The sequence below is a fragment of the Aegilops tauschii genome, chromosome 3, assembly GCF_002575655.3.
Source record: "Aegilops tauschii subsp. strangulata cultivar AL8/78 chromosome 3, Aet v6.0, whole genome shotgun sequence".
Lineage (NCBI taxonomy): Eukaryota > Viridiplantae > Streptophyta > Magnoliopsida > Poales > Poaceae > Aegilops > Aegilops tauschii.
Genome location: NC_053037.3, coordinates 301,263,904 through 301,277,533, shown reverse-complemented (window position 1 = coordinate 301,277,533; position 13,630 = coordinate 301,263,904).

Here is a 13,630-nt window from a genome sequence, read left to right as displayed (position 1 = left end):
AATCTGAAATTATATATATGTTTCATATGCCTTTCCCATGAGGAGTAATGCCTTCACATATAAGAAGTAGAGATGGTAAATTTATTGAAGGTTAGCAAACATTGTATTGGTCACTTGAACAATTCATGAAAGAATATTGAAGGCAGAGAGATTTCACATATAAATATACTATCTTGGACATCTTCTATGATTGTGAGCCCCATTAATTATTTTCAAACCTAAGCAAATTAGTTGAAGTTGAACAAGGAAGACAACATAATGAGTTATGCTTGGGTATATTTGTATAGAAGTTATATTGTTATGGATCCTCTAACATGTGGTGCTTGCCATTTAGAATCCTTTGCTAGACAAAATTTCTGTACTAAGCGGGAATACTGCTTGTGCATCCAAATTCCTTGAACCAAGTTTCTTCCATGAGTGTCCACCATATCTACCTATATGCGGTATTTACCTGCCGTTCCAAGTAAATTTGCATGTGCCAAACTCTAAACCTTCAAATGATAATCTATTTTGTATGCCCGAATCGCTCATGTAGCGACTACGGGTTAGCAGTATCTTCCATGCTAGGTGGGTTATTCTCACGATGAGTGGACTCCGCTCATCATTCACGAGAAAATGGCTGGTAACTGGGATGCCCAGTCCCATGATCAGAAGATCGAAATCAAATCAAAAATAATTGCAAACAAAACTCCCCCAGGTTTGATGTTAGTTGGAGGCACCCATTTTTTCGGGCAAGCCATGGATTGATGATTGTTGGTGGAGGGGGAGTACAAATCTTTACCTTTCTGTTTGGGAACCGCCTATAATGTATGTAGTATGGAAGATATTGGGAACTCTTGGTCGTTATGTTGACAATGAAAGCATACCTCTCAAAATTATTTTCATCTCTGTTTTTGCTTCGAGCTCTGGCACCTCTGCAAATCCCTGCTTCCCTCTGCGAAGGGCCTATCTTTTACTTTTATGCAAGAGTCAGTAGTATTCCTTCTCATTCCAACCTACTCTTTAGTTGGCAAGCATGATGTGATGGAAAGATCTAAGCATATATGGCCATTCAAATATATTTGAGCATGAATTATTATTGTTGACATTACCCTTGAGGTAAAAGGTTGGGAGGCGAAACATTAAGCCCCTATCTTTCTCTGTGTTCGATGAATACTATTTGTTCTAAAAATATGCTTTGAGTGGTAGCAATCATGGAAGACTAAATGATAGTTGAGTATGTGAAGTTTGCTGAATCAAAGCTCTGACATAGACTCTTCCTGAAAATAAGATGAATTGCAATTGTTTGATGACTTAGAACATAGTTTGTTAGTTTTCAAGAAAGTTTATGATATATACTTTAACATGTGAATAGTTTGTTACTTGATCATGCAAAGTTTTATGATATGAGCTACTATTATGACATATAATGATGCTAGAAAAGGTGATTGCAATTATCATTGATCAAACTTATGCACCTGCTAGCATTCACACTTCATAAATTCTTTCTTTTATCATTTACCTACTCGAGGACGAGCAGGAATTAAGCTTGGGGATGCTGATACATCTCCAACGTATCTATAATTTATGAAGTATTCATGCTATTATATTATCCATCTTGGATGTTTCATGGGCTTTATTATGCACTTTTATATTATTTTTGGGACTAACCTATTGACCCAGAGCCCAGTGCCAGTTCCTGTTTTTTCCCTTGTTTCAGTGTTTCGAAGAAAAGGAATATCAAACGGAGTCGAAACGGAATGAAACCTTCTAGAGAAGTTATTTTCGGAAAGAAAGCAACCCGGGAGACTTGGAGTCCACGTCAAGAAAGCAACGAGGAAGGCACGAGGCAGGGGGGCGCGCCCACCCCCCTGGGCGTGCCCTCCACCCTCGTGGGCCCCTCGTGGCTCCCCTGACGTATTTCTTCCGCCTATATATATCCATATACTCTAAAACGATCGGGGAAGAGAATAGATCGGGAGTTCCGCTGCCGCAAGCCTCTGTAGCCACCAAAAACCAATCGGGACCCTGTTCCGGCACCCTGCCGGAGGGGGGGGATCCCTCACCGGTGGCCATCTTCATTATCCCGGCGCTCTCCATGACGAGGAGGGAGTAGTTCACCCTCGGGGCTGAGGGTATGTACTAGTAGCTATGTGCTTGATCTCTCTCTCTCTCTCTCGTGTTCTTGATTTGGCATGATCTTGATGTATCGCGAGCTTTGCTATTATAGTTGGATCTTATGTTGCTTCTCCCCCTCTACTCTCTTGTAATGGATTGAGTTTTCCCTTTGAAGTTATCTTATCGGATTGAGTCTTTAATGATTTGAGAACACTTGATGTATGTCTTGCCGTGCGTATCTGTGGTGACAATGGGATATCACGTGATCCACTTGGTGTATGTTTTGGTGATCAACTTGCGGGTTCCGCCCATGAACCTATGCATAGGGGTTGGCACACATTTTCGTCTTGATTCTCCGTAGAATCTTTGGGGCACTCTTTGAGGTTCTATGTGTTGGTTGAATAGATGAATCTGAGATTGTGTGATGCATATCGTATAATCATACCCACGGATACTTGAGGTGACATTGGAGTATCTAGGTGACATTAGGGTTTTGGTTGATTTGTGTCTTAAGGTGTTATTCTAGTACGAACTCTAGGGCTGTTTGTGACACTTATAGGAATAGCCCAATGGATTGATCGGAAAGAATAACTTTGAGGTGGTTTCGTACCCTACCATAATGTCTTCGTTTGTTCTCCGCTATTAGTGACTTTGGAGTGACTCTTTGTTGCATGTTGAGGGATAGTTATATGATCCAATTATGTTATTATTGTTGAGAGAACTTGCACTAGTGAAAGTATGAACCCTAGGCCTTGTTTCCTAGCATTGCAATACTGTTTATGCTCACTTTTATCATTAGTTACCTTGCTGTTTTTATATTTTCAAATTACAAAAACCTATATCTACCATCCGTATTGCACTTGTATCACCTTCTCTTGGCTGAACTAGTGCACCTATACAATTTACCATTGTATTGGGTGTGTTGGGGACACAAGAGACTCTTTGTTATTTTGTTGCAGGGTTGTTTGAGAGAGACCATCTTCATCCTACGCCTCCCACGGATTGATAAACCTTAGGTCATCCACTTGAGGGAAATTTGCTACTGTCCTACAAACCTCTGCATTTGGAGGCCCAACAACGTCTACAAGAAGAAGGTTGCGTAGTAGACATCAACCACCGGACCTCACGCGGTGACACACTCTGCCCCCAGGTCTCGTTATCTTCTCACACCCACACATACCAACACACACACCACACAAAAAAATTCTCCTCGTGCCTCTATCCCCTCCCCCTTGCATATACACACTCAAGGGCATCTCTCGCCGTGACATCATATTCATCTCTCTCTCTCTCTAGACCTCTCTCATTTCTCGCGCTATTTCTCCCACGTCCCCCCCGCCGGCCCCTCTATCCATGCCTCTCTCGAATACGTAATACACACACATACCTCTCTAGGCCCTGCCAAATACATCAACTACACATTCACACATGTTACATCATGTACCCCATTGATCTAAAAAGCCCTCTCTTCATGTTTATTTCGCATACAACATTCATTTTGAATAAAACCACACAAAGTGTGGCCAAAAAATCATTTTAGAATTTCTACATATATACAACATTACAAAGTTATATGGAGGAGTATGAACGTTAATTTGCATTGCATGGTGCCCACAATGATGTTTATTCCGCATTGTGAATTTTTATATTTTTATACTATATATAAAGTTAATCATAATAAAGAGAAACGAAGAGCATCTCTCTCTCCATCGCATACACCCCCTCTACGCCCCTTTCATGTACTCACATAAACTATCTCTAGGTCCTCTAAAAGTATGCCCGCGGCACATTCGTGCATGTTTCATCTTTCTCTCGCGATATATACAGTGACAATCATTGTATTTGAAGCGAAAGCATGATACATACATTGGACTTCAGAATCCACTCATCACGGTCACCATTTACGTTTTGTGGTTATTATACAGTCACGGGCTCACCGTACAGCTTTGTATTTGCTCAAGACACGACTAGTTGACCAGTTAAATGCTCCACGTGGCACCTCTAGTGTTGCATCACATTATCTCACTACTGTTGGGCCCACCTGTCGGCGTGTATAGGAATGAAAACAAATGATAACACAATATTGGACGGTGGTTCGAAGTCATGACCGCGGGCATAGCGGACAAGGTGGCCTTGTATTGGTATGCCGAGCCGTTTGTTTTAACACACAGGAGCTGGTGTGGTGATTATACACACACGCACGCATGCACACGAACTGCATGCACGCAACACTCACACGAACACACGTAGCCACGCACGCACGCAACACTCACACGTACACACACAACCACGCACGCACACAACACTCACATGTACACACGCACGCATGCATGCACACACCACACGACCAACACACACTCTCACGCTCGCTCAACCTACACATGCATGTACACACATCAGGCCCTGACAGACACATACACAACCAGGTGGTTCCCGCGCACGGGTTGGAGTCTTGTCGCGCCTGCGTAAATTTGTGTTTATCTAACCTTTTTCCTATGCGAACTGACAGGTGGGACCCACAAGGAACGTGGTCAATTTAACTAGTCAACATAGTGCCATGCAGACTATTTGGCCGGTCAACAGAGTGCAATCCGATGCTGAACGGTGAGCAAGTGACCGTATAATCACCGCAAAACGTATATAGTGACCGTAATGAGCGTATTCTGAAGTCTGATGACCATATTACGCTTTTCGCTTGAAATACACTGACTGCCCATGTGTTTATCTCTTCTCTCGCTCTCTCTGTCATGGCGAGTAGGCCAACGTGCCAGTGCCTAAATTGGCGCATGCCACCCCATTATTGCTATATTGGTTTCGTAAGAGCGAACAAGCATTCACGTCTACTATACAAACTGTAGATATGAGTTACAAATGTTATGAAGATGAATACAAATATTTGAATCACTTTATGCCCAATTTCTCTCTGTAGGCCCTCCAAAAGTACATCTCTACACGTTCTCGCATGTTACATCTAACAACTATGCAATACAGCACTACTACTACACTCTAACACAATAAATCATATGTGTTTTTATTTTTACTAGATCTCATATTGTTACTTAATTATTCAGTTTGCATACATTAAAATTGCCTTTGAAATGTACGGCTAGTATCATCTACCGCGCGGGAAAAATCCCGTCCTTTCCTGTTTAATCGGGTTTGTATCGATGGATCGTGCGAAACAGCAAAACTACAGTACTAGTACTACAGTACAAGTAACAGTTCACTGGGCCGCCGTGTCGTATACTCCTCCGTCGTAAGAGTGGAGCACTCGCTTTCATAAATGTTCTAGTCCCTTTCGCCGACATGTGGGACATCAAGCAACCAGGTCCACGTGCCATACCAAAATAATAGTGCAGAGCACCAGGGGTGAAGCACCCCAGTCATGGCGCCGACGTAGTAATGAGCAATGAGGTGTCAAATCACGAAGCTGCACCTTTCCCGCAGTTAAGTTGGAGGGACAAAGTAATAATGCTAAAAAAGAAGTTGGAGGGACGAAGCAACCATCATTTCACTCGTTGCTAAATCCGCTTCTTCCTCATCTTCTTCAAGTTAACCACGTGTTGCTTATGCTATTGTTCTGCCTCATGTGGGACACGGATCAGCTTGGTAAAGCACTGACACGTGGGACCGCATGTTAGCAAACCGCCAGGCAACGTCCTCTAAAAATAAGAAACCTCCCCCGCCATCCACGCGGCAAAACCACCTCCTTTTTACTAATCTTGATACTATATTTTTTAGATCAATATAATTGAGATTTTTATAGAGAGCACACAGGAGAAAAACCAAGTTGTATGGTTAAGGGCATCCACAATGTGTAGCCAAATGTGAAAATAGCTTTTGGCATCGATGGGAACCATTGTGGAAGGTCCTACCAAAGCCAAAAGGAGGGAACCGGAGCTCCCTAATTGATTGATTGAAGGAATAGAAAAATGCAACCTCTCTCCTCTTTCTCCCGTGCTTGGACGCATGTACAGTATAGAGCACAGAGTCTACTCCCATGTCCCTTCTATCACAAATCACAAAGCAGTGAGGCGCCAAATCACAAAGCATGGACGAAGCAACCATCATTTCACTCTTCGCTGACTCCACTTCTCCATCGTCTTCTTCGAGAAACCACCTTACCGCACTAAGCTGGACGGACGACTCTATTGTGTAGTACTAGTACATTTACGCGTCCTTTGGTTTAACAGACTTCCTAGATGCAAAGGAGGCGGTTGTCTTGGCTTGCAAGAGGCACTTGCGAATGACTTACTGTGGTCTCCCTCAATGGTGTTCTCCATCGAACGCACTTCGCCAAACCACAATGTTCGAGATATCATTGACGTCACCACAATGGGGAAGGAAGTCAAATAGTTACTACCTCCATTTTTTTGTACACAAGGCCAGTATATCAAAATTACAATTTGTAGAAGGCCACTAGCACTAATCGAGGAAAAATTGATGGGGTTTGCCCCGTACTAGCAACCAAGGACATTAATATACCCTTGCATGCATGCGGAAGTGAGAAGGTTGGGTTGCATGGCGCTGCACTAATCAAGCGATGAGGAGTGAGATGGTTAGCTCTTTGGGCATTGGAGAAAAAATACGCATTAATTGACACGTCAAATAAGGATTTGTATCGATCAATCCCGCGCAGGAAAATCCCGCCTTTCTTTTTTAACACAAGTAGTACTCCTACATACGTACTTGTATCCTGTTTGGGTCTAGGCCTTGCATTGCCATACTTCGCCACACATTTTTTGCCAAGCTTGCCTAAAGTTTTCAAAATGAAAAGGAGGTACACTTGCGCACGGCTATCGCAGTCGCGCCGCACCCTCACACAGTCGCTCCTACACGCCGCAAACCCAACCAAGGGAACGCACCCTCACTGACACGTGCTACCGCATGTAATCAAACCAAACTGAGCCATCCTACCGCTGGCACATAATTTTCGTTCATACAATATGTTTATCCAACCGCATGTCGGGGAAGATCCGTACGGCCCGTGCGGTGGTCTGTTGGGGAAGAAGAAGAGGTGAGGAACAAGGGTTAGGAGACATAGGATATTCATCCAACCGCCTGCAATGGTCGACTGACCCAAATGACGAAAGTCAAGCAACTTGCATAAATATATGTTTTTACACTGCAAAAGATCCCTAAAAACAACAACATAAAGAAAAACTATCACTGCTCGTGGAACGAGACGGCCTTGTCATCTTTGGCTGCCGGCGCGAACCAACCATAGCTGCCGACATGTGTCTCCGCACCGTGGTTGTCCTCGGCCTCCAGCTACTCGTTCACACGGAGCGTGTGGGCGCTCTGCACGGACAAGAGCACCGCCTGGTTCAAGTCCAGGATGTCCGGTTCCGCCTGTAGGAGGGCCTCGATGGCAGCGGTATCCATGCGCTCCGCATCGAGTTGAGCCTCCGCCGTCCGGTTCAAGTCTAGGACGTCCGGCTCCACCTGCAGGAGGGCCTCGATGGCAGTGGCATCTGCGCGCTCCACATCGAGTTGAGCCTCCGCCGCCCGGTTCAAGTCCAGGACGTCCGGTTCCGCCTGCAGGAGGGCCACGATGGCAGCGGCATCCGCGCGCTCTGCGTCGAGTTGAGCCTCCGCCTCCTGGTCCTCCTTTAGTATCGCCAGGTTGAACCGCTGCTCTGCCTGCACCATGGGGGACCCGGACGCTGACACGAAGTCGACGTCCATTGTCTCATACGCATCGGGGGCCTTCTGCACCGCGACCTACGCCATGAACATTGGATCGGCTTCCTCCTCCTCGGAGCTTGGCTCCAGAGAACTCGGGGATTGGCCGGCCGCAAAGCGAGCTTGGGAACGGTGGTCTGTGGCGCCGATCGCCGCCGCGATTTCCGCGCGGCACTCCGGCGTCAGCATCTTGTAGTACGTGATCATGCAGCGCACCATGGCTTTCCGGCGAACTAGGGGACGCTTGATGCGGTCTAGGGGGTCGAAAGGTGGGGGAATGGGTTGGGGAGGAGGTGTGGTTTTGGGGCAGTGGCTGGCGTAGGCCAAGCAGCAAAGGTTCTGGTGTGAATAGTGGTTCCGGTGACAACCGGTCAATCGGTTTTGACCGTACATCACTCTTGTCGCGTTCGCGTTCCACCCTGGCACGCTGGACCCTCCACGTCGCTCATCGAATGGAACACGCTTCGTCTTGCGTTTTCGCTCGCTTGTGGGACCGCAGTTGAGAGCAAACCAACGTCCCTCCCTCTCCCCCGCCCACGTCATTTATACTACTACTCCCTCCGTTTTATGCGGAGTAAATAAAAACAGAGGGAGTATGATAACCCACAAGTATAGGGGATCGCAACAGTTTTCGAGGGTAGAGTATTCAACCCAAATTTATAGATTCGACACAAGGGGAGCCAAAGAATATTTGTAAGTATTAGCAGCTGAGTTGTCAATACAACCACACATGGAGATTAATTGTCTGTAACAAAGTGATCAGTAACAAAGTAGTATGATAGTTTGATAGTAGTAGCAACAACAATAGTAACGGTAACGGTGATAGCAGAAATTTTGTAGCAAGTGCAATAGTAACAGTAGCAGTAGTAACTTAGAAGAAACAATATAAGATAAATTCATGGGCATTGGATCAGTGATTTGTTGGATGATATTCATCATGTGACAGTTAAAACCTAGGGCGACACGGCAGTAGCTCCAGTTCATAAATATAATGTAGGCATGTATTCCGTAAATAGTCATACGTGCTTATGGAAAGAACTTGCATGACATCTTTTGTCTTACCCTCCCGTGCCAGCGGGGTCCAATTGGAAACTAAGGGATATTAAGGCCTCCTTTTAATAGAGAACCGGAACAAAGCATTAACACATGGTGAATACATGAACTCCTCAAACTACGATCATCATCGGGAGTGGTCCCGACTATTGTCACTCTAGGGTTGCCGGATCATAACACGTAGTAGGTGACTATAACTTGCAAGATCAGATCTAGAACATGGATATAATTGTGATAACATAAACAGTTCAGATCTGAAAACATGGCCCCCGGCCCCAAAGTGACAAGCATTAAGCATGGCAAAGTCATAGCAACATCGATCTCAGAACATAGTGGATACTAGTGATCAAGCTCTAACAAAACTAACTAGATTACATGATGAATCTCATCCAACTCCTCACCGACCAGCGAGCCCATGAAGGAATTACTCACTCCTGGTGGGGAGCATCATGGAATTGGCGATGGAGAAGGGTTGGTGGACGAAGATCGAAGATCCCCCTCTCCGGAGCCCCCAAACGGACTCCAGATCTGGCCTCCCGATGAAGAACAAGAGGTGACGGCGGCTCCATCTCTTGGAACGTGATAATTCTTTCTCCCTGATTTTTCTGGAAATATGTGATTTTATAGCGTTGGTTTCAGGGTCTGCGGGGCCACCAGGTGGGGACAACCCACCTGGGCGTGCCTGGGGGGGAGGGGCGCGCACTGGTGGGTTGTGCCCCCTCCGGTGCCCCCTCCGGTGGTTCCTGGCTCCAGAAATTCTCTTTTATTGTATAAAAAATCCTCGTAAAGTTTCGTTCCATTCTGAGAACTTTTATTTCTGCACAAAAAACACACCATGGTAGTTCTGCTGAAGACAACGTCAGCCCGGGTAAGTTTCATTCAAAACATGCAATTTAGAGTCCAAAACAAGAGGAAAAACATAGGAAAAGTAGATACGTTGGAGACGTATCAACTCCCCCAAGCTTAAACCTTTGCTTGTAGCAATTCAGTTGACAAACTGAAAGTGAAAGAGAAAAACTTTTACGAACTATTTTGCTCTTGTTTACATAAATAAGCTTAAACAACACCCAGTTTTTCAGCCAATATTATAACTAACCATGTCGACAATAACTCTTAAAAATTATATTAACTCGTATCAATGACATAATCAGCTAGCGAGCAATAATAAGATATCTCGAACAACAACACGTTATCAAAACAACCATGATATAATATGACAATAGTGGTATCTCGCTAGCCCTTTCCGAGACCGCAAAACATAAATGTAGAGCACCCCCAAAGTTCAAGCAGCGACTAAACATTGTAATTCATGGTAGAAAAGATCCAGTCATGATGCACCCAACATTAGCTACACACAATGCATCAGCATGACAACAATGCTCCTTGGTTTTGTCAGATTTCGGGTTTCGACAAAACCCTTAAGGTTTGAACACTGGGGTGCGCACGAAGATCTCTCCCTCCCCTAGCTCACCCACTCAACACGATCTCAAGGCTCAGCACGTCGAACTCGAAGAACAAGGGACACAGGGTTTATACTGGTTCGGGCCACCGATGTGGTGTAATACCCTACTCCAGTGTGGTGTGGTGGATTGCCTCTTGGGCTGAGGATGAACAAGTACAAGGGGAGAACAGCCTCCTGAGGAGAGGTGTTCTTGTGCTTCAGTGAGCTTGTGTGTGTGAGGGTGGAATGGATCTGATCCCCGATCAGTTGCCCCCTACTGTGGTGGCTAGTCCTATTTATAGAGGCCCTGGTCCTCTTCCCAAATGTAGGCGGGAAGGGATCCAACAATGCCCAAATTTGAAGGGAGATAACCAGTACAAGTTATCCTGACTAAAGGTGGTCTTCGCCTGCCAAAGGCTCTGGTGGTACGCCGTCCTGGGATCCACGGTGACCTCCGTCCTGCTGTCCTGCTGGTCTTGGTCTTGTTGCACCGATATGGAAACCTTTGCCTGATGCCTCGGGACTCCTCGCCTGCGCCTGCCTCTTTAGAACCAAAGAGGAAACGAGTGCACTGCGCGTGTTGGCGCTCGCCTGGCCTTGGTCGTCATGGCTTGCGTCACAGGAACCTCGCGAGGTGCCCCTTGCCTTGGTCTCTCAGCCCCTCGCGAGCCAGCCTGGTGAGGCTACTCCCGAGGAGGTCTTGCGTCGTCCTCCTTGCGAGGCTTGGCCCATCGCGAGGGTCTTGAGCATTTGCTGAGGAAGATGGGCCGTACAGGGCCGCTGGTGGAGCCACGCCGTGGGCTGCAGGCAGGCAAGTCTGGGGACCCCCGTTCCCAGGACGCCGACAGTAGCCCTGGGCCCAAGGCGCACTCGGACTTGGCTTCGAGGCGAAGCCAAGGGGCAAGTGCAGAGCGCCGCGGGCTCCAACAGCCTGCGGCCTCGGTTGACGCATGGCGATTGATGGGACGTGGGCATCTCCGCTTCCCCACGCCGCCTCGGCAACTACCCGACTTGACAAGTCCCTGATGCATGCAGAGAAAACCATCATTACCTGTGATCGTGGGGGTCGCCGGTTGGCCTTCTCCTGCTATAAATGAGGAGGGGGCGGATCCCCCATCGCCCATCTCTTCCTGTTCTGCTTGCTTCTTCTCCCTTGCTTCGTTGCTAGCAGCGACACCCATGGCGTCTGTGAAGAGGTTCTCGGCCGCAGAGAAGGGGAAGGCCCGCCAGGAGGGGCCTGGCTCGCCGCCGCCCAAGAGGGGGCGCGGTCGCCCACGGAAGCACGTCGCGACCCCCGCCGTGGCCCCTTGCGGCCGCGGCGGCGCCTCCTCGTGCGGTGGGAGCCGCCCAGGTTGTGGCAGCCCCGTTGATGAAGTGAGGCGCGCCATGGTTGCCCGGCCTCCCCAGCCGCGCTTCCACTCGGCGGTGGTGCTGCCGGAGTTTGTTGTGTGGTCGGAGAACCCGGCCGGCACCTGGCTTCAGCTCCCGTGCTTCTTCGCCGGTGAACTGCCGGCCACGGGTCCTGGCGGTCTCTGGCTGCAGGCGAACGGCTGCTGCAGCAAGGCTTCGTGGGTCACGGTGGAGGTCTCCGTCACGGGCAACGCAGCCCTGGCCCGCGGCTGGCAGACGTTTGCCCGTGCGCGCGGCCTGGGCAGTCGGTGTACCCTCCACTTCAAGTACGAAGGCAACGCGACCCTCTAACTGAGGGTATTCGGGGAAGATGGTCGCCGCATTGGATGCTGCCCTGAGGACAACGACAGCGGCGAGGTGCTCGGCCTTGGCGACGGTTGTGACGAGGGTGAAGCTGGATTTGTCCTCGGCGCCAGCCGCGGCTCGTCCAGCTACGGTGGCTCTTCCTCCGGCGACAGCTCCAGCAGCGGCGGCTATGACCAGCCGCCACGCCGTCGTGCCCGCTTCGAGGGCGGTAGTGGGTCGTCTCATCGTCGCGCCCCAGTGAAGCGCGAGGAGGGGTCTGGCTGAGTCCAGGAGGGCGCCAAGGGCCTACCCTCACGAACCGCTGCGGGGGCGCGCGCCGCTTTTGTTTTATTCTTTCCTTTCTTCCTGCATTTTAAAAAAGAAACAAGTATGGGGCCCTGCAAGGGCATGCAACGAACCGTGATTTCCAAGTCGCTATGTTATATTTATCATTCCTGTGTCATGTTGCAGCATAAGTGTTTAGGGTCACTCAACCAGTGCTGGGAGATACGCATCTCCCAAGGAGGTCTCACCAGGTGGTGGGATTCAAACTCACCCAACTAGGAGGATTGTACATGGAAAATCCATCTCGACGCTTGAGCCGAGAGAACTCCTCCTTCTCCCCTTTATACAGTTCGACCAGTATTGCGGCCAGGGCGGTGAGGGAATCCGGACCCTTTCGTCCACAACGTGAGGCGTCATCTTCCCCATTGTACTGCCACATAGGGAGCCCCCTAAATTGGAGCGGCTGAACCCCTCGCGCTATGGAAGTGGCCATTACCTCGACTGTTGTTAGTCCGGACTGGGTGAGCGTCCTTATCTTGCCCATTAATTGACGGACTTCCGCGCTATCTTCCTCCTCGAGGCTCCGAGGGCGCCAGCTGTGGCATTTCTTCAATGGAGTGTTGGAAAATTCGGGAAGACCCGTTCGGATTGGGTCGGGGAGAGAAACGCCCTCAATATAGAACCACTCTGAGGGCCACTCTTCGGATGCCTTCTTCGGTGTGCCGAATAGGTATCCGGTTCCGGCTATGCGCCATACCTCAGTGCCACCCGCCTCGAATACCGATCCCTCTTGGGTGCGAGGGATGAGGCAGAATAGCTTTCTCCATAAATCAAAGTGGGACTCACACCCAGGAATAGCTCGCAAAGAGCAACAAAACCCGCGATGTGCAGGATAGAGGTCGGCGTGAGGTTGTGCAGTTGGAGGCCATAATACTCCATGACTCCTTGGATGAAAGGATGGATTGGAAATTCGATGCCTCTTAACAAATAGGAAACGAAGCACACCCGTTCCCCCCTGGATGGATTGGGGAAATTCTCCGCTAGGGCTTTCTCCTGGCCGGCTCTAAGGATTTTCTGCTGGATATGGAATGGGATCTGAGATCCAATCTCTTTAAATAGATGCCTTTCTTGCATGGCCAGGGTGTTATGTGCAAAAAATACCCTGCCCTTTCGTATTTGCTTGACACATGGAGGCAGAAGCAATGGAGGCACAGAAGCCGAGGGGCGTGACATTAAATCGCAAGTCGAATACAGTTCTCTAAGTCATGTGCTTTGAAGTGATCAGAGGAGGAACCCGCCTTGCAATGCCGAAGACAAACTGCGCGCCGGACACCTCGTCATTGAAGCCTGGTTCGGGGGCTACTGAGGGAGTCC